This window comes from Oncorhynchus keta, chromosome 7 (genome assembly GCF_023373465.1).
Source record: "Oncorhynchus keta strain PuntledgeMale-10-30-2019 chromosome 7, Oket_V2, whole genome shotgun sequence".
NCBI classification, from domain to species: Eukaryota; Metazoa; Chordata; class Actinopteri; order Salmoniformes; family Salmonidae; genus Oncorhynchus; species Oncorhynchus keta.
The window spans coordinates 14,204,162-14,227,180 of record NC_068427.1 but is presented as its reverse complement, the minus strand read 5'-3'; the positions used below and the strand labels follow the sequence as shown (position 1 = coordinate 14,227,180).

Sequence of the window (23,019 nt, the reverse complement as noted above, 5' to 3'; positions counted from 1 at the left end):
TACTCTCAGTGTGCAGGGCAGAGTGAGTATGAACCCTTTGCAGAATGGGTGAGTAAGCGAGGTAATCTGGTCTTTCAGAGGGAGCGGCGTGCCCAATTTCAGAACCCCGGCACATGAGGGTCTGACCGCTCATTACACTAACGAGCGGGGCCATTTCACCTGCTGCAGGGGCCCTGGCCGGTCGGTCCCCCTCAGAGTAATCCCCCTCAGCAGCCCGGCAGACGGGCAAGACATTCAGGCCAGGCAGGTGGCCGCTGACGCACGTAATTGCTGGCAATTTTAGGCAATGAATAAAAAGGATCTGCATTACTTGTCAAAGGTTGTGTGTGCCTTCCCAAGCAGAATCTATGTACGGTGCCTTCAGAAGTGAGAGAGCGGTCCTTATCAACGGCTCTGGCGAGCTTTACAGGGGATATAATGCATTTCTTACAGGCCGAATTTGGTATTTGACACATTCAAACTGAGTTTGATTTTGGGGGAGAAGAAAAGGCGTGTTACTGAGATTATTCTTCATTCTTGTATTTATGTCCAGGTTTAGGGTTCGGTATCTAGGCAGTACCCTCTGCCACTATATACCACGACTCTCCTTAATTTACTGCGGTGGGCTAAGTCAGCATCACACAGAGTGTTTCTGGGTAGTCTCAAACAAATCTATTTTCAAACAAAAGTATACACCTCACGCACATGGCTATGGGCTTAAAAACAAGAAGACACCTATACCATGTCAGACATAGAGTTGCATCCCAATATTACATTTCATATACATCACAGAAGACTGAAATATTTGTTAAAAAACTTTTGAAATAGAATGTTTACAAGAATGTTTATTAATTATAAAACATTAAACATTCTACGCATGAGGCCAATAGAATGCGATTTGGTCATTTGATTGCAGGAAATGGGTACTAATGTAAATAAATGAATGGTTTAGCATCACGTCCTTTTATAGTGCCAGGAGTACCATAAAATAACCAGGTAAATAGCATGTAACTATATGAACTTAAACAGTAATTACATCCTGAGATTTGGCTCTTACTGAGTAATTATCGAGAAGTTAGAATTAAGCACTAATTTCCGTAGCTGCCGCATGTTTTACCAGAGTCCTTCTCTTTCGAAAATACTCCTGAATTCTGAATGAACACATATTTAAATTACAGATCTTTTTTACATTTCTGTAGTGTGACATATCATACACATTTCTCAACAACAACAACAACAACAACAAAAAAATATATATATTATGTTACTCAATATTCTATAACTAGAAGATGCATTGGATATTGATAGTACTGAGACAAACATGGGGTGTTTTGGAACTGGAGCTGATTATTCCTGTTACAAAATAGACACGATATCTTGTGGTGGTTCAAAAGTGATTAAAACCACGTCATCAGCCTTTTTCGGAGAATACTTGGCCAATTGAACCATGCGTGTATTTATTCAGCACGAATTCAACTGACTGGTTGTGGGCCCACGAGAAAATATGTCTTTATATAGTAAAACACTATAGGCATTATGTCGCAACATAACAAGCGATTCAAACTCATATTACAATAGTTTTGTTATGGTCACTTAAATCCATTTGAGATCACGATGTACATTGAACAAGGAGAATGTTTCACCGTTTTTTCCTTCTCCCAGCTGAATCCCAGAATTCCCCGCCCTTAACAAATAATAATAGTCAGCAGCTAAGACCCCCAGCAGTGTTTCCTGGTGGCAGGCGTATGTGTTTGACCCCTGTGGGACCTATTTGCCTTTTATTAACACCTGCCTGTTAGAGGAGCGCTGTACGGAGGCCCAGAGCTGATGAGGGAAACCTGGAGCGAGTTCAGCCTGTGTCACTGGCCGTTTGCTGTTTCCATTTCACACATGATTAATCTCTCTGTGAAGGCTTGGGCTGGCGCGGGCGGACTGTGCGGCGCTCTTCCTGCTCTCTCTCCTGCTGGCCCGCACTCTGGCTGCCTGACTAAAAGGCCTTTAGAATTCCTGCGGAGAGAGATGTGCAGAGAGTGAATGCAGCTGGCTGGGGTTCAGTGTGCGGAGCTTTTTCTGCCATTGTGTAATTGAGGCTCTGACAGGCGCTTTTCCTCTGTTCTTTCAAAGGGGAGTGTGATTGTGAAGTGCTGCTAGGGTTTGGGGAGGAAAGAGGAGGTAGGGGGAGGGTTGCAGGAGGTGGAGGAGTTTTTATATGAAGGGGGAGGTTAAGTTAAGACGGGAACAAAAAAGAATGTGTTCCGCTAATTTCTGTGGGGCCAGATCAACAATAATAGGCTCAATTTCTTTATTACAAATGTTATAACTGCCTCCCTCCCATGTTCCCACCCATTCCCACTCGCAGATCCTGTCATGGCCCAGTCTTGCCTGTGGTCTCAACCCACTACTGCTTCAGTAATGAATGTGGCAAACATTGCTGGAAAAGCCTAATATTTTCTCCAGTAGGAACAGTGTGTAATTAGTACCTGACTAGTGCAAACTCAATGTGACTGCTCACTGCAGAGAGCCAAGGGGAGTGGACATCATACGCGTATCTGTAACGAACTTGATTGACCTTTTCTCTCTCTCTTTTTTTTCCCCCTCCTCGTACTTTTATTATTGGAATGGTCTTCATTGAATACAAGTGTATCGAATAGGTGTGACAAGCAGGTTAAAACATAGTGAGACTATGGGGGGAGGGGGGGGCCTTGTGCGTGCCACCCATGTCAAAGCCTCCCCTGTTTCAATATGAGCAGGCATTGTTCATTTGGGCATCAGGATACCGTGCATTTAGGAAATAATTACCCTGTACCCTGCTGGGTTTACATTATTGCTCATCTCCTTTAATGGCTCCTCGTTCATTCTCTTTGAATCCCGAACAGGACGTAACGCTCCAAATCAAGAACTGGGTAGCGGATGAAAAGAAACGTGTTCGCTACTGTCGTGGTTGGACTGAGAAAGAGGTGAGGCTTTGATGTCACACTCAAATGTATTAATGCCATTTATCAGGCTAATCTTTTCATGTCAGACTTCTGCTTTTGAGCAAAACGCTTTAATATGCAAATCCCTTAATGTGCATGCTGTCTTTTTGGGGGGTATTTCTGTGTTGCTTTGTCCGGCCTGATATTGATCTAAACGCTTTATAGATGCTCCCTGCAGAGTCCAGACCAGATTCTAATTTGATTTGGCTTCACTTTTTTACTCCACGTACTCCTCAAAGGCTACTTTGGAAAGTTTGGGTCCTCAGTTACCCCCCCTCTCTCTCTCTCTCTTTCTCTCTCTCGCTCACTCTCTCTTTCTCGCTCTCTCTTTCTCTCTCTCTCTCTCTCTTTCTCTCTCTCTCTTTCTCTCTCTCTCTCTCTCTCTCTCTCTTTCTCTCTCTCTCTTTCTCGCTCTCTCTCTCGCTCTCTCTCTCTCTCTCTCTCTCTCTTTCTCGCTCTCTCGCTCTCTCTTTCTCTCTCTCTCTTTCTCTCTCTCACTCTCTCTCTCTCTCTCTTTCTCTCTCACTTTCTCTCTCTCTCTTTCTCTCTCCTCTCTCTCTCTCTCTCTCTCTCTCTCTCTCTCTCTCTCTCTCTCTCTCTCTCTCTCTCTCTCTCTCTCTCTCTCTCTCTCTCTCTCTCTCACAGATCGAAGTGTTGAACAAATACTTGTTTTTGACATCCCAAGCCAATGATTTACCTCATTAACCTCTCAGAGAAAGACTACTTCAGAAGAAAGAACAAATGGTAAGTAAGTGCTCAGAAATAGGGTGGAACCCCACTGACTTGACAACCATTCCCCTTTTACAAATGTGTATTTACCTACACCATAGACGACCATGGACCTTCCCCCTTTACGAATGTGTATTTACCTACACCATGGACGACCATGGACCTTCCCCCTTTACAATGTGTATTTACCTACACCATGGACGACCATGGACCTTCCCCCTTTACGAATGTGTATTTACCTACACCATAGACGACCATGGACCTTCCCCCTTTACAATGTGTATTTACCTACACCATGGACGACCATGGACCTTCCCCCTTTACGAATGTGTATTTACCTACACCATGGACGACCATGGACCTTCCCCTTTACGAATGTGTATTTACCTACACCATGGACGACCATGGACCTTCCCCCTTTACGAATGTGTATTTACCTACACCATGGACGACCATGGACCTTCCCCCTTTACAATGTGTATTTACCTACACCATAGACGACCATGGACCTTCCCCCTTTACGAATGTGTATTTACCTACACCATGGACGACCATGGACCTTCCCCTTTACGAATGTGTCTTTACCTACACCATGGACGACCATGGACCTTCCCCCTTTACGAATGTGTATTTACCTACACCATAGACGACCATGGACCTTCCCCCTTTACGAATGTGTATTTACCTACACCATAGACGACCATGGACCTTCCCCCTTTACAATGTGTATTTACCTACACCATGGACGACCATGGACCTTCCCCTTTACAATGTTTATTTACCTACACCATGGACGACCATGGACCTTCCCCCTTTACGAATGTGTATTTACCTACACCATGGACGACCATGGACCTTCCCCCTTTACAATGTGTATTTACCTACACCATGGACGACCATGGACCTTCCCCCTTTACGAATGTGTATTTACCTACACCATGGACGACCATGGACCTTCCCCCTTTACGAATGTGTATTTACCTACACCATGGACGACCATGGACCTTCCCCTTTACAATGTGTATTTACCTACACCATGGACGACCATGGACCTTCCCCCTTTACGAATGTGTATTTACCTACACCATGGACGACCATGGACCTTCCCCTTTACAATGTGTATTTACCTACACCATGGACGACCATGGACCTTCCCCCTTTACAATGTGTATTTACCTACACCATGGACGACCATGGACCTTCCCCCTTTACGAATGTGTATTTACCTACACCATGGACGACCATGGACCTTCCCCTTTACGAATGTGTCTTTACCTACACCATGGACGACCATGGACCTTCCCCCTTTACAATGTGTATTTACCTACACCATGGACGACCATGGACCTTCCCCCTTTACGAATGTGTATTTACCTACACCATGGACGACCATGGACCTTCCCCCTTACGAATGTGTATTTACCTACACCATGGACGACCATGGACCTTCCCCTTTACAATGTGTATTTACCTACACCATGGACGACCATGGACCTTCCCCCTTTACGAATGTGTATTTACCTACACCATGGACGACCATGGACCTTCCCCCTTTACAATGTGTATTTACCTACACCATGGACGACCATGGACCTTCCCCTTTACAATGTGTATTTACCTACACCATGGACGACCATGGACCTTCCCCCTTTACGAATGTGTATTTACCTACACCATGGACGACCATGGACCTTCCCCCTTTACAATGTGTATTTACCTACACCATGGACGACCATGGACCTTCCCCCTTTACGAATGTCTATTTACCTACACCATGGACGACCATGGACCTTCCCCCTTTACGAATGTGTATTTACCTACACCATGGACGACCATGGACCTTCCCCCTTTACGAATGTGTATTTACCTACACCATGGACGACCATGGACCTTCCCCCTTTACGAATGTGTATTTACCTACACCATAGACGACCATGGACCTTCCCCCTTTACGAATGTGTATTTACCTACACCATAGACGACCATGGACCTTCCCCCTTTACGAATGTGTATTTACCTACACCATGGACGACCATGGACCTTCCCCTTTACAATGTGTATTTACCTACACCATGGACGACCATGGACCTTCCCCCTTTACGAATGTGTATTTACCTACACCATGGACGACCATGGACCTTCCCCCTTTACAATGTGTATTTACCTACACCATGGACGACCATGGACCTTCCCCCTTTACGAATGTCTATTTACCTACACCATGGATGACCATGGACCTTCCCCTTTACGAATGTGTATTTACCTACACCATGGACGACCATGGACCTTCCCCTTTACGAATGTGTATTTACCTACACCATGGACGACCATGGACCTTCCCCCCCTACACCATTACGAATGTGTATTTACCTACACCATGGACGACCATGGACCTTCCCCTTTACGAATGTGTATTTACCTACACCATAGACGACCATGGACCTTCCCCCTTTACGAATGTGTATTTACCTACACCATGGACGACCATGGACCTTCCCCCTTTACGAATGTGTATTTACCTACACCATGGACGACCATGGACCTTCCCCTTTACGAATGTGTATTTACCTACACCATGGACGACCATGGACCTTCCCCTTTACAATGTGTATTTACCTACACCATGGACGACCATGGACCTTCCCCCTTTACGAATGTGTATTTACCTACACCATGGACGACCATGGACCTTCCCCCTTTACGAATGTGTATTTACCTACACCATGGACGACCATGGACCTTCCCCCTTTACGAATGTGTATTTACCTACACCATGGACGACCATGGACCTTCCCCCTTTACAATGTGTATTTACCTACACCATGGACGACCATGGACCTTCCCCCTTTACAATGTGTATTTACCTACACCATGGACGACCATGGACCTTCCCCCTTTATGAATGTGTATTTACCTACACCATGGACGACCATGGACCTTCCCCTTTACAATGTATATTTACCTACACCATGGACGACCATGGACCTTCCCCCTTTACGAATGTGTATTTACCTACACCATGGACGACCATGGACCTAATTACTTATTAAATGTTGACTCCCTTACATCTCTCTCTCATCCAGAACCATGAAATGATAGTTCATATTTTCTGTTTATTTTATACCAAAACTTCCATTGTTAATTTCCAACATTCCAATATTCACTAACTAACTGACAGGTAACTGGAGATAGATAGTTATGAGCTGTGATGCAGTGATACAAAAATAGGTGCCTTAACGCTGATCACCGATCACAGTGAGTAAAATAACGCTTCCGATACTTTCAACGCGTTTTTACCCCACAAAAGGTGGATGACCAAAATAAAAAAGGTCCGTAAACAGCCATTACGTCAGTTGGTAGAGCATGGCGCTTGTAACGCCAGGGTAGTGGGTTCGATTCCCGGGACCACCCATACGTAGAATGTATGCACACATGACTGTAAGTCGCTTTGGATAAAAGCGTCTGCTAAATGGCATATATTATTATTATTATTATATTACACTCCAATACACCACTGGTTACCAGTGAAGTTAGATAGGCCGACTGTACAGTACTCATAATAGTCCTGTGGTGAAGCTTCCTCATTCTCCACATGCTAAAGTCCTCCCTCAGTCACTGTGGAGTAAGTTTGTCTACTACTGCAATACCCACGCTGCTCTACTGGCTCCCACGCAATAAGATAGTGACTCTGTGACAGGACATGTTTGGGCGGTGACACTCAGCCCCCTCTGACACTCCAGTCATAGCCAGCCCTGCAAAACCGAAGCAGCCCCCGAACTCTGCACTCCATTAACTACTCTAAAACCATATGGTTTTCATTTTCTATCAGAAAATGCTCTTTTCCATGTGATATCAAAGAGGGGAAAGGCTTCAAATGACGACAACAACAAAAAAAATAAACATTCATATACTCGAAACCCAAAAAGTAATTAAGGTCGTATGAAGAGAGCCAATAAATCATAAGCAGGGTTATCTTTTAAATAGTGTGATGTCTACAATTGTTTTTCTCAAAATGTTTTTTTTTTTCCTGACGAATTCACTGTTTACAGATGTTGTTTGCTCTTCATCGAAAAATCTCTTACTGGGTTGACTCTCTATGTCCAAATACGTATTTTACATGGGATTCAAGTGAGACATCTGCAACCCAAAAATGTGTGCGGCTATATCACCTACTGTCATGTATTTCCTTCCTCTTGAACAGGTCAGAAGGTTGTTTATGTGATCAGGTGTATAGTACTATTTGACTTGTCATCTTAAGCCCGGCCTGACTTATCTCTGTCCCATAAACTCTAAGGTGCGACCTCATTCTACATGAAATGGTGTCAGAGTGTCTCCAAATGTATTTGTTTAGGTCTGGTAAACAGTGGCTCGATGTCCCGTTCATTCACCTGAGTTACATGGGCCAACCTGTATAGCTGTGGGCTGTGGCAGAGTGCTAGTGCAGCCAGAGGGATGATAAGAGAGGACTTTTCCACATGACCACCTTTGGGAGAGTGGAGTTGTGGTCTGGCGACATAGAGAGCAGGGATAACAAAGTGGACAGCATCCATTACAGGTGAAAGGGATACTTGTCTTATCTACGTTACAGCCACATACTGTCGATAACCAGTAACTTGTGGATTGGTATCACACTTTTTCAATTGCCCTCTAGGATTTGGTGTCAAACTGTTTGCCTCTGCGTTTTGTTTTTCTCTGTTTTTGCTTGGCAGCTGCGTTCGATTAGGAGGGAAGTTGTTTACCTGATGACTGTTGGGTCAAATGTTCCTGACACGAAAGGATGTCTGTCTGTCTGACAGCGGGAGGAGGGAACGTTTGCGTCAGAAACGCATAAATCAGATGATTCATGACGTGCGGAACATCACTCATGGGCAGGAAGTATTTCATGTTACCTGCGTTTTTGTTTTTTTTAACTGTGAGAAAGGCAATAAATCTCGGGAGTTTTCAAATGGGCAAGCGGTAGTGCGGTGTCCTGAGGGCTGAGCGTGAAACAATGCAGACATCAAAGTGTTTATGTTTGACAAGTGATGAGTCACTTCCCTTGTCCAGAGTGGAGCCTACACCTGTATGGAGATGATTACAGGTAGATTCGGCTGCCCTTAAATGTACACTAAATGCTGCTCTCAACCCTAATAGCAGGCAGTCTGCTCTAGAGACGCCAGACTGCCATTTGGCTGTCGCCAGACTCCTGTGTTTTTCCCCAGAACAGTTGAGATGATTATACGGTTAAGGACTATTCAAAGCAAACAGCAAGACAAATTGCAATCGCAGCTTTTAATGTGAGCAGACAAGAAAGAGGAACACAGCATAAAGGCAAATAGACCAGTGTTGAGTCTTTTGTTGTTGTTCAGGACACTGAGGCCATTTGGCAAACGTACAGCACTGTATTCATGTACATATAGTACAATATTTTCAATGTTTGTCAATCACATATTCACTTTCAGGCTCTCTTCAAGTTGGTTGTATGTTTCCATAATTTTGCCACAAGCATACTTTTTAACGGCACACTTTCCATTTGAACGTCATTGTTTCATCACAATGGTCAGGCAGCGTGGCGAACGCAGAAGGCCTTGTGAGTGACAGACCCAGGCCTGCTGTTGTAATGGTGTGTGTTTACATCAGAGAATCGTTCCATGTTCTATAACGTAGGGAAACAACCCTACCAGACGATACTGATGTCCAGGGAGGGAAAAAAAACGTCAATTTGCTCGACCACAATTACCCTATTTGGAGTGCGGGGTTGTGTAACCACTACATACCAAGCTGACCCCATTTTAACAAGAATAAACAGTATTAGCTTTAGCATGAAGCCATCATTAATGGCGGGATCACAGAGGGACGAGAGGTTCCTTTCATCCTCAGGTTCTCTGCTGGAGACAGTATATCATTTACTGTAAAGGGAGGGCACGTGGGTATAATTCCATACAGTGCAGTGCGTGTGTATGAGAATGTGTACATGTGCACGTTTGAAGTCTGTTGCCGAGGCGACTCCATGCTCATTTGGATGTTGGCGTAATTGCGGTGTGGAGATCAAAGGCCGGCTGGCCGAGTGATGTTCCAGAGGAGCCTATACCACGCGGTCCTCTCCTCTGTGGAGCGGGGGCTGCCTGCTGCTCACGCCGCTCCCCTCTCCCCTCCAGCCATGCGCTGCCTCCTGCACATCCCCGCTCGTAAAAAATGATTAAGGCCGCATTTGTCATGTGTTTATGACTGAGAGGCATTGCGTGATAGGAAATGGCATCTACAAGAATCTACCGAGAGGCTTTCTCCTCTTTCTTCGGCGTCAATAGGCTGCCCGGAACACTTTTGTCTGTACCACATAGTTTGTGTGTTAGAGAGGGTCATTACTCCTCCAATGATAATGTGGTGGTTTGTCTGCTGTTTGTGTGTTAGAGAGGGTCATTACTTCTTGGTTGATAATGTGGTAGTTTGTCAGCTGTTTGTGTGTTTTCACTTGTCAAAGCACAAGCTGGTCATTTAAAAGTTCCTGGTCTTTAATATTTTCTTTAGAGTTGATATTATTAGATATTTAATCCAATGTCCTTAGCAAGAAAAACAACTGCTGTCCCATTGAGAGAGACAGCCTGTTTTGCTGAAGGGTGTGCTTTAAAGTAAATTGGACCTCTTAAGTAGGTGTTTCGACCTTTAAGAAAACTGGAAAGGGTGACCTCTCTGAGAGTACCGTGAGTGGGGAGAGGAATGGCCAGGCACTGAGGCTCCTCACAGGGGGCTTTTACATACAAGAGGTGTGTGTGTGTGTGTCTGTCTGTCTGTCTGTCTGTCTGTCTGTCTGTCTGTCTGTCTGTCTGTCTGTCTGTCTGTCTGTCTGTCTGTCTGTCTGTCTGTCTGGGGAATGGTCGTATATGTCCTGTGTCTCCAGACATGTCACTTTGTTCTTACTGAGTGTCTGTGCATTTCTCTCCTGGTTTGGAAAGGAAACCAGCAGGTATGTTTGCTTAGTGAACTACCCCAGCTGGCCTGTAGGTGGTGCTTTGACAATTAAAGTAAAGGTACCCCTGCAGGGAGTCTCAGCAGGGCGGCGGTTCTAAGCCACGTTTAGTTTTAAGATCTCGCTGTCTGAGAGGATGTGCTTAATTTGTTCCTCGATTTGTACAACCTACTTATCCATGTTTTGTTGAGGTCTTCTATTCATTAAGATTTCAGGATTTACTTTATTTGTAGTTTTATTTTGTTGCAGAGTAATGAAAACTGTATATTTTCTTTAATTTCAGATGATTTGTTAGTGAACTGCCAAGCGAGCATGTCTTGGTCCCCATTCAATTTTGAGGCACACTGGACAAACTGACTGAGGGATAGTATCGTTGTGATCTTTGCAGAATCGTCACATGAAAGCGGTGGCAGCAGCCCACTTCTGCTACTCCAAACCATAATTCCCATCAACAGAATTGAAAGTTAGTAAGTGCAACACCACTGGCTCCATCCAAATTTTTAGGAACTGCTGTCTAGGCCACGGTTTGCCTTTCAAAGCGATGTGGAAGATATATGATCAGTGGGTCCCCTTTCATTCTGTGTACAGCCGTCTACTTCTCTCCCCTCTCCCCTCTTCCCTCTCCCCTTGTATACTGTGGGATCCTGAAAACACTTTCCCATGGTAGGAAAGACGTTCCCTGCTGCCCACACTAACTCCTAATGGAAGCCTTCAGTTAGGCTTTGTAATGAGTGTGAACAACTGGAGAGGCTATGAGAGGAGTAAAACATAACCAGATGTTGTCTCATAAAATCCTGCAGGATCAGTTCACTTGGCTTTGTTTTTGACCGTCCCTGGTCTGTTTCTCCTTCAACGTCAGCAAAACCAAGGAGCTGATCTTGTACTACAGGAAGGGGGGCATCACGCCCATATTGACATCGATGGGGCTGCAGAGTGGAGAGGGTGAAAAAGCCTAAAATTCATCGGCTTGCACATCACAGGACCTGACACGAACCAATCACACCAACAACAGCGACTCTTCAACCTCCGGCAACTGAAGAAATGTGTCACGGACCCTCAGATCCTCAAGAAGTTCGAGAGCTGCACCATCGAGAGCATCTTGAATGGCCGCATCACCGCCTGGTGCGGAAACGGCACCGCCCTCAAATCAGGCCATCAGACTGCTGAACAGCTCACGCTGGGATGTCTCCCTGTACAGCCCTGCACTTTAGATACTATTTGCACCTTAGAGACCATCTGCACTTTAGAGACTATTTGCAATCTCCAAACATCCAACCCTTACACATAAACACACACACAACCACCCATAAATAAACACACACAAGCACTCCCATACACACACATACACACACACACACACACACACACATACAGTCAATGCTGCTGTCCTATTATATACTATTCATTCAAATGCACGACCAAGACATCACCCACTTTGTGCTCCCCTCACTAGGCACAGGAGGCTCCTGAGGGGAGGACGGCTCATAATAATGCCTAGAACGAAGTGAGTGGAATGGTATCAAACACCTGGAAGCCGTGTGTTTGATGTTTTTGATACTGTTCCATTCATTCCGTTCCAGCCATCACTATGGGCTGGTCCTCCCCATTTCCAGCCGATTGTGGCGCTATGTCATGTTGTCTTTATTATTGATTATTGTACTGCAACACAAGCATTTAGCTGTACTTTTTGTACCTGCTAGAAACTGTGTACGTGACGAATACAATTTGATTTGAACACGTCACACACTTTGTCACACTGTTGTTCACCCTGTTGGACAAGTACAAGACATTGGGTAGCCTGGCTGTCTTTGTTGTGGTCTGGTGGGGTCTGATGGGGTCTGGTGGGGTTTGGTGAGGCAGACATGCAGACAGAGACAGCTCTGTTCTGTTGTTGTTATCACTAATGAGATCCTGACGGTGAGTGTCACAGACTTCCTTCCTGGCCGTAGGAACAAAGCAGACACACGTTTGTTCTCCGTTGACCACACAAGACAGCGACTAGTTCCTCAAAACGTCCCTCTTGTGTGATAAAGATGGGGACAATGCCAACTGTGTATGTACTTGACCAGAGATATCAGTTCAGGTTAGATCTTGACCAGAGAGATCGGTTCAGGTTAGATCTTGACCAGAGAGATCGGTTCAGGTTAGATCTTGACCAGAGAGATCGGTTCAGGTTAGATCTTGACCAGAGAGATCGGTTCAGCTTAGATCTTGATCAGAGGTCCCATTTAGCTGATTACAGCTTTCTTACCTCTTGCTCATGACCCTCTCAAAGGGCACATAATGATTGATCCATTGCTACTTTTTGTCATACTTTTTGTGTTATATTTGCAGTGACAATACTGTGTTACTAGATTAACTGCAGTGACAACACTATGTTACTACAACAACTGCAGCGACAACAGTGTGTTAATAGATAAACTACAGTGACAACACTTGTTACTAGATTAACTGCAGTGAAAAAACTGTGTTACTAGATCAATTGCAGTGACAGCACTGTTACTAAATCAACTGCAGTGACAACACTGTTACGAGATCAACTGCAGTGACAACACAGTTACTAGATAAACTACAGTGACGACAATGTGTTGCTACATTAACTCCAGTGACAACACTTGTTACTAGATCAACTGCAGTGACAACACTTGTTACTTGATCAACTGCAGTGACAACACTGTGTTACTACATCAAATCAAATCAAATGTATTTATATAGCCCTTCGTACATCAGCTGATATCTCAAAGTGCTGTACAGAAACCCAGCCTAAAACCCCAAACAGCAAGCAATGCAGGTGTAGAAGCATGGTGGCTAGGAAAAACTCCCTAGAAAGGCCAAAACCTAGGAAGAAACCTAGAGAGGAACCAGGCTATGTGGGGTGGCCAGTCCTCTACTGGCTGTGCCGGGTGGAGATTATAACAGAACATGGCCAAGATGTTCAAATGTTCATAAATGACCAGCATGGTCAAATAATAATAATCACAGGCAGAACAGTTGAAACTGGAGCAGCAGCACGGCCACCTGGGGACAGCAAGGAGTCATCATGCCAGGTAGTCCTGAGACATGGTCCTAGGGACTATACCCCCGGACAGGGCCAAACAGGAAGGATATAACCCCATCCACTTTGCCAAAGCACAGCCCCCACACCACTAGAGGTGAGACAAGGCCGAGTATGGCCCACAAAGATTTCCGCCACTGCACAACCCAAGGGGGGCAACCCAGACAGGAAGATCACATCAGTGACTCAACCCACTCAAGTGACGCACCCCTCCTAGGGACGGTATGAAAGAGCATCAGTAAGCCAGTGACTCAGCCCCTGTAATAGGGTTAGAGGCAGAGAATCCCAGTGGAAAGAGGGGAACCGGCCAGGCAGAGACAGCAAGGGCGGTTCGTTGCTCCAGAGCCTTTCCGTTCACCTTCACACTCCTGGGCCAAACTACATTCAATCATATGACCCACTGAAGAGATGAGTCTTCAGTGAAGACTTGAAGGTTGAGGCCGAGTTTGAGTCTTTCATATGGGTAGGCAGACCATTCCATAAAAATTGAGCTCTATAGGAGAAAGCCCTGCCTCCAGCTGTTTGCTTAGAAATTCTAGGGTCAATTAGGAGGCCTGCGTCTTGTGAGCGTAGCGTATGTGTAGGTATGTACGGCAGGACCAAATCAGAGAGATAGGTAGGAGCAAGCCCATGTAATCCTTTGTAGGTTAGCAGTAAAACCTTGAAATCAGCCCTTGCCTTGACAGGAAGTGAGTGTAGGGAGGCTAGCACTGGAATAATATGATACATTTTTTTTTGGTTCTAGTCAGGATTCTAGCAGCTGTATTTAGCACTAACTGAAGATTATTTAGTGCTTTATCCAGCTAGCCGCAAAGTAGAGTATTGCAGTAGTCTAACCTAGAAGTAACAAAAGCATGGATGAATTTTTTCTGCATCATTTTTGGACAGAAAGTTTCAGATTTTTGCAATGTTACGTAGATGGAAAAAAGCTGTCCTTGAAACAGTCTTGATATGTTCGTCAAAAGAGAGATCAGGGTCCAGAGTAACGCCGAGGTCCTTCACAGTTTTATTTGAGACGACTGTACAACCATTAAGATTAATTGTCAGATTCAACAGATGATCTCTTTGTTTCTTGGGACCTAGAACAAGCATCTCTGTTTTGTCCGAGTTTAAAAGTAGAAAGTTTGCAGCCATCCACTTCCTTATGTCTGAAACACAGGCTGCGAGCGAGAGCAATTTTGGGGCTTCACCATGTTTAATTGAAAAGCACAGCTGTGTGTCATCCGCAGAGCAGTGAAAGTTAACATTATGTTTTCGAATGACATCCCCAAGAGGTAAAATATATAGTGAAAACAATAGTGGTCCTAAAACGGAACCTTGAGGAACACCGAAATTTACAGTTGATTTGTCAGAGGACAAACCATTCACAGAGACAAACTGATATCTTTCCGACAGATAAGATCTAAACCAGGCCAGAACATGTCCGTGTAGACCAATTTGGGTTTCCAATCTCTCAAAAAGAATGTGGTGATCGATGGTATCAGAAGCAGCACTAAAGTCAAGGAGCACAAGGACCGATGCAGAGCCTCGGTCTGATGCCATTAAAAGGTCATTTACCACCTTCACAAGTGCAGTCTCAGTGCTATGATGGGGTCTAAAACCAGAATGAAGCATTTCGTATACATTGTTTGTCTTCAGGTTGGCAGTGAGTTGCTGCGCAACAGCCAAATAAATTTGAGAGGAATGGAAGATTCGATTTAGGCTGATCGTTTTTTATATTTTCTGGGTCAAGGTTTGGCTTTTTCAAGAGAGGCTTTATTACTGCCACTTTAAATGAGTTTGGTACACATCCGGTGGATAGAGAGCCGTTTATTATGTTCAACATAGGAGGGCCACACACAGTAAGCAGCTCTTTGAGTAGTTTAGTTGGAATAGGGTCCATTATGCAGCTTGAAGGTTTAGAGGCCTTGATTATTTTCATCATTATGTCAAGAGATATAGTACTAAAACACTTGGCTGTCTCTCTTGATCCTAGGTCCTGGCAGAGTTGTGCAGACTCAGGATAACTGAGCTTTGAAGGAATACGCAGATTTAAAGAGGAGTCCGTAATTTGCTTTCTAATAATCATGATCTTTTCCTCAAAGAAGTTCATTAATTTATTACTGCTGAAGTGAAAGCCTTCCTCTCTTGGGGAATGCTGCTTTTTAGTTAGCTTTGCGACAGTATCAAAAATACATTTCGGATTGTTCTTATTTTCCTCAATTAAGTTGTAAAAATAGGATGATCGAGCAGCAGTAAAGGCTCTTCGATACTGCACGGTACTGTCTTTCCAAGCAAGTCGGAAGACTTTCAGTTTGGTGTGGCGCCATTTCCGTTCCAATTTTCTGGAACCTTGCTTCAGAGCTCGTGTATTTTCTGTATACCGGGGAGCTAGTTTCTTATGAGAAATGTTTTTAGTTTTTAGGGGTGCAACTGCATCTAGGGTATTGCGCAAGGTTAAATTGAGTTCCTCAGTTAGGTGGTTAACTGATTTTTGTCCTCTGACGTCCTTGGGTAGATAGAGGGAGTCTGGAAGGACATCAAGGAATCTTTGTGTTGTCTGTGAATTTATAGCATGACTTTTGACATTCCTTGGTTGGAGTCTGAGTAGATTATTTGTTGGAATTGCAAACGTAATAAAATGGTGGTCCGATAGTCCAGGGTTATGAGGATAAACATTAAGATCCACAACATTTATTCCATGGGACAAAACTAGGTCCAGAGTATGACTGTGCCAGTGAGGAGGTCCAGGGACATGTTGGACAAAACCCACTGAGTCGATGATGGATCCGAAAGCCTTTTGGAGTGGGTCTGTGGACTTTTCCATGTGAATATTAAAGTCACCAAATATTAGAATATGATCTGCTATGACTACAAGGTCCGATAGGGATTCAGGGAACTCAATGAGGAATGCTGTATATGGCCCAGGAGGCCTGTAAACAGTAGCTATAAAAAGTGATGGAGTAGGCTGCATAGATTTCATGACTAGAAGCTCAAATTACGAAAACGTCATTTTTTTTGTTTGTAAATTTAAATTTGCTATCGTAAATGTTAGCAACACCTCCTACTTTGCGGGATGCACAGAGAATAATGGTCACTAGTGTAGCCAGGAGGTGAAGCCTCATTTAACACAGTAAATTCATCAGGCTTAAGCCATGTTTCAGTCAGGCCAATCACATCAAAATTATGATCAGTGATTAGTTAATTGACTATAATTGCCTTTGAAGTAAGGGATCTAACATTAAGTAGCCCTATTTTGAGATGTGAGGTATCATGATCTCTTTCAATAATGACAGGAATGGAGGAGGTCTTTATCCTAGTGAGATTGCTAAGGCGAACACCGCCATGTTTAGTTTTGCCCAACCTAGGTCGAGGCACAGACACGGTCCTAATGGGGATAGCTGAGCTGACTGTGCTAGTGGCAGACTCCACTATGCTGGCAGGCTGGCTAACAGCCTGCTGCCTGGCCTGCACCCTATTTCATTTTGGAGCTAGAGGAGTTAGAGCCTTGTCTATGTTGGTAGATAAGATGAGAGCACCCATCCAGCTAGGATGGAGTCCGTCACTCCTCAGCAGGTCAGACTTGGTCCTGTTTGTGGGTGAGTCCCAGAAAGAGGGCAAATTATCTACAAATTCTATCTTTTGGGAGGGGCAGAATTGAGTTGTGAGACTCTGCTGTAGAGCTCATCACTCCCCCTAACTGGGAGGGGGCCAGAGACAATTATTATTATTATAATTACTCGATGCCGACACATCTTTCTAGCTGATTTACACGCTGAAGCTATGTTGCGCTTGATTATCTCTGACTGTTTCATCCTAACATCGTTGGTACCGACGTGGATAACAATATCTCTATACTCTCTACACTCGCCAGTTTTAGCTTTAGCCAGCACCATCTTCATATTAGCCTTAACGTCGGTAGCCCTGCCCCCTGGTAAACAGTGTATGATCTCTGGATGATTCGTTTTAAGTCTAATACTGCGGGTAATGGAGTCGCCAATGACAAGAGTTTTCAATTTGTCAGAGCTAATGGTGGGAAGCTTCAGCGTCTCAGACCCCGTAACGGGAGGAGTAGAGACAAAAGAAGGCTCGGCCTCTGACTTCGACTAGTTGCTTAATGGGGAAAACCGGTTGAAAGTTTCTGTCAGCTGAATGAGCGACACCGGTTGAGCATTCCTACAGCATTTCCCTCCAGAAACCATGAGAAAGTTGTCCGGCTGCGGGGACCATGGGAGGGGATTTATACTAACGTTACTCTCTGTACTTACTGGTGGCACAGGCGCTGTTTCATCCTTTCCTACACTGAAATTACCCTTGCCTAACGATTGCGTCTGAAGCTGGGCTTGTAGCACAGCTATCCTCGCCGTAAGGCATCAATGTTGTCATCAATTGCAGTGACAACATTGTGTTACTACATCAACTGCAGTGACAACACTGTTACTGAATCAACTGCAGTGACAACACTGTGTTACTAGATCAACTGCAGTGATAACACTGTTACTAGATCAACTGCAGTGACAAAACTGTGTTACAAGATCAACTGCAGTGACAACACTGTGTTACTAGACCAACTGCAGTGACAACACTGTTACTGAATCAACTGCAGTGACAACACTGTGTTACTAGATCAACTGCAGTGACAACACTGTGTTACTAGATCAACTGCAGTGGCAACACTGTTACTATATCAACTGCAGTGGCAACACTAATACAATATCAACTGCAGTGACAATACTGTTACCAGATCAACTGCAGTGACAACCCTGTGTTACTAGATCAACTGCAGTGATGACACTGTGTTACTAGATCAACTGCAGTGACAAAACTGTGTTACTAGATCAACTGCAGTGACAACACTGTGTTACTAGACCAACTGCAGTGACAACACTGTTACTGAATCAACTGCAGTGACAACACTGTGTTACTAGATCAACTGCAGTGACAACACTGTGTTACTAGATCAACTGCAGTGGCAACACTGTTACTATATCAACTGCAGTGGCAGCACTAATACAATATCAACTGCAGTGACAAAACTGTGTTACTAGATCAACTGCAGTGACAACACTGTGTTACTAGACCAACTGCAGTGACAACACTGTTACTGAATCAACTGCAGTGACAACACTGTGTTACTAGATCAACTGCAGTGACAACACTGTGTTACTAGATCAACTGCAGTGGCAACACTGTTACTATATCAACTGCAGTGGCAGCACTAATACAATATCAACTGCAGTGACAAAACTGTGTTACTAGATCAACTGCAGTGACAACACTGTGTTACTAGACCAACTGCAGTGACAACACTGTTACTGAATCAACTGCAGTGACAACACTGTGTTACTAGATCAACTGCAGTGGCAACACTGTGTTACTAGATCCACTACAGTGACAAAACTGTTACTAGATCCACTGCAGTGACAACACTGTGTTACGAGATCAACTGCAGTGGCAACACTGTTACTAGATCCACTGCAGTGACAACACTGTGTTACTAGACCAACTGCAGTGACAACACTGTTACTGAATCAACTGCAGTGACAACACTGTGTTACGAGATCAACTGCAGTGGCAACACTGTGTTACTAGATCAACTGCAGTGGCAACACTGTTACTAGATCCACTGCAGTGACAACACTGTGTTACTAGACCAACTGCAGTGACAACACTGTTACTGAATCAACTGCAGTGACAACACTGTGTTACGAGATCAACTGCAGTGGCAACAATGTTACTTGATCCACTGCAGTGGCAACACAGTTACTAGATCATCTGCAGTGACAAAACTGTGTTACTGGAGCAACTGCAGTGACAACAATGTTAATAAATCATCTGCAGTGACAACAATGTTACCAGATCAACTGCAGTGACAACACTGTGTTACTAGATCAACTGCGGTGACAACTTGTTACTAGATCAACTGCGGTGACAACACTGTTACTAGATCAACTGCAGTGACAATACCGTTACTAAATCAACTGCAGTGACAACACCGTTACTAAATCAACTGCAGTGACAGTACTGTGTTACTAGATAAACTGCAGTGACGGTACTGTGTTACTAGATAAACTGCAGTGACAGTACTGTGTTACTAAATCAACTGCAGTGACAACACCGTTACTAAATCAACTGCAGTGACAGTACTGTGTTACTAGATAAACTGCAGTGACAGTACTGTGTTACTAGATAAACTGCAGTGACAGTACTGTGTTACTAGATCAACTGCAGTGACAACACTGGATTTGGTTTGAATTCTCTCACCTGTCAGCATGTTATTCATTATCACAGCCCTATTCAGGTGGTAAGTTAAGGTCCTTTTCATTTAATAAAAATGGCCATTTCTGTTGGAACACAATATGCTAAGCTCTTCCAAAGCATTCATACAGGAGCACATTGCCTGTCCCGAAACAGCTCTGTGATGGGAAGAAAAAAGAAGCCCTTGGAAGCCTTCTTTCTGAGATTGAGAACATAAGATTCTCCATGTGTTTTAAGTCAAGCTAATGATATATTTTGATGGCAGGTTGTGTTGTTTATTATCTTTGTGATAAGGGCTATAACAAAACACACATGTCACAGCAAGTGTCCTGCAGCCTGCCAGCTTTAATGAGATAAATAAATGAATTTAGTGTTGCCACATACAGCTCCTGAAAGCTTGTTATCAGAGTGATTGTTGAACTGTTATGAATGGATAAAGGATACAGGAGGGAAGAAGGGGGGGGGCATGATTGGCTGATGTTGCATATGTCCTTGATTACCTTCTCTCTGCTTTTATTCTAATAAGTGGCATTCTTTGTACTCCCTTGGACGGCTAGACAGTCTGACACGAGATGAGAATAAATATTGCATGTGGTACACATTAAGCTGTCATCCAGGAAGTGAGGAGGAGATATGGAGAAATCCACCGCGCCCCATTCTGCTGCCTGCGCTACACTTTGCCTGCTCTTGTCACAATTGTCACATTTTGATGACCTTCTCCCCCCTCGTTTTCTTGCTCGCAGTCACTTGCAATGAATGACAGCCCTGCTGCCCTGTATAGAGAATTATTCGAGGTGATGTAGTATGTATGTACTCCTGGGGGTTTACTGTTTGAATTTCTGATCGTATTCTTAATTTTTTTTACTCCCGTACAAATTGCAGCAAGCTAGGCTGTAGCTATTCTACTGTAGTGCCACCTCTGTCATTTAAAGGATGAGATTTAAAGGAAGTGTTATTTCTACGAAGCCATATTCACTGTTGATTTTGTCTGTATGTTCTCAAGGAATTGTTTTTCAAGAGAGAAAGTTGTTAGCGAAGAAAGTTATAATCAAACGCCTGTTGTTAGCATGCCCTTGTTGTGCCTTGTGAGAAGAGATGCAAGAGGATGCTGTTAATTAAGCCTCTTCCCATTGTGCCGGTGCCGCTCTGTTTCCCTCTGCCGTTGACTGCTTTGAAGAGGGAGACAAGTTGACAATATTGGCTGTGATGTGAGTAAAGCAGTAAGAGAGGCTGAGGCTCTGCTGGCTGCCTGGCTCTCAGGGCTGTCTGTGGCCACGGGGAGCAGAGAGCATTTGCACTCGTGTCCTCACAGGAGCGCACCACTGGGAGGATGAAAAGCGTCCCACAGAGCCCCTGACTTCCCAGCCTCAAACGGCACCATAAGCTCATACCCCCCTGAGCTGGTCGAGATGCTGTGTGCTCCAGAGCGTTCAGCTGGGACTGAGAAACAGAGAGTGTGGGGGGTAAAGCCTCTGGGTTATGATTTTGATGAGTTGGTGCATTGCATGCAAGCCAGCAACAGCTGACAGATGGGGAATCCTTAAGGTAGGTGTGTGTGTGTGTGTGTGTGCGCGTGCGCGATATCCAGGTTCAAGTGCTGAGAAGCTTTGTTTGGCTGTGTGTCTGTCCACCTGTGGGTGGGTCAGTAATGAAGTAATGGAGAGGGAGAGGCTGTTAGAGGATTACTCCTCAGGCCTGTCAGCATTCAATTGCATCTGAAAGACAGATGCTGGGTCCCTTTGTCCCCACCTTTTACAGGCTTACCTGACTAAGCAGTGATAATGAAGCCGGTCCGTATGAATGCAGGGCAGGACACAGGCCCAGGTCACAGGCTCAGGTAGCTGCATCTGTACTTTAGGATCTCCCATTGTCTCCCCCTCCCAAGTCCTTTAAGGAGATCAAAGCTGTGACAAAGCCCAGGGCAGCCCCAGGCGTGCGGAAACACAGGAATGATTCCCCCTTCAGTATTCTCTCACAGAACAAGACAAATAGACATGGCACTGAGAGACCCCCTGTGGATGTGTTCATCCAAGCCTACTCTGTGCTGGAAGCTCTTTTGTTTTTAGTAGGTTGTCATTGCTTTACCGTAGGTTATTCCGTTGAATAGACTTGTTGTAATTGCTGCAGGTGTCTATTGCGGCGCTGATTACGTATAGTAGTGTGTATGAAGGTATCGTCAGCTTCTAGCAAAATATAACATGTAGACTACGCACAGAAAAGCTATTTGGGTATCGAAAAACTGAATGTTTAGGATTTGGTTGTTTTGAATAATATGTAGGCATATACCAAAATGTCTCCTCTTTCTGGTGAAGCAAATGCATAATGTGCCTAAAAATACAGTATATATTAGATTGAATGGAGATTGAAATAAAAAATATGATTTAGAAATTCAAATGGTAGGAGGAGTCCGGTTTTAAAGAAAATACTGATATATTATATTTGGCTTTAAAATATTTTCCCCCCTTCAAATGAGACTAACAGAAAAAGCAGCATGAACATGACTTGTTCCCCAGTCTCGTTGGAGTCTTTTAAGGCGGTGAGTGATTAGCAGAAATAATGTCCCTGTCACCCTTAATCACATTAAAACGTGGTCAACATTTAATTTTTCCTACTTGATATGCAAAACTTTCCACTAGATTTGCAGCGAAGGCGATTGAAATTCCATTATAAAAAGAATAAAAATTTCAGGCATCATTTGTTCAAAGGCGATCAGGACCAGAAAGTGCTGAATCTTTCTATTAGCAGGGCTGTGAGAGATGGCACTCTATACTGAGGCATAATAGGACAGTGACAAGACACACACACACACACAAAAACACACACAAATACACACAAAAACACAGTCTTTTCTTTCTGTCTCTTTTTCTCTCCCCCAAAAATGGATTGTAACTACTTTGATACTTTGGCATCTTTGACAGTGGCCACCCGACTTTTACAAACGACACATTTGAACTCTCAATTGCATGGTAAGGATTTTTTTTATTACTTTGAAGTAACCTTGGATATGCATTATTGGGTAGAGTTGTATACTAAAACTCAAACATTTGAACAATGTAATATACACTGGAAAAAAATATAAATGCAACAAACGCAACAAT

At 44.1% G+C, this 23,019-nt stretch overlaps 1 long non-coding RNA gene across 1 annotated transcript in view; it reads left to right on the top strand.

Moving 5' to 3' along the window:
- LOC118386051 (uncharacterized) overlaps positions 1 to 23,019 on the top strand; it is a 77,808-nt gene that overhangs the window by 32,675 nt on the left and 22,114 nt on the right. The window contains exons 6-7 of the long non-coding RNA XR_004826147.2: positions 2,856 to 2,936; positions 3,600 to 3,698. This is a non-coding gene — a long non-coding RNA (uncharacterized LOC118386051). The remainder of the gene's footprint in view (positions 1 to 2,855; positions 2,937 to 3,599; positions 3,699 to 23,019) is intronic.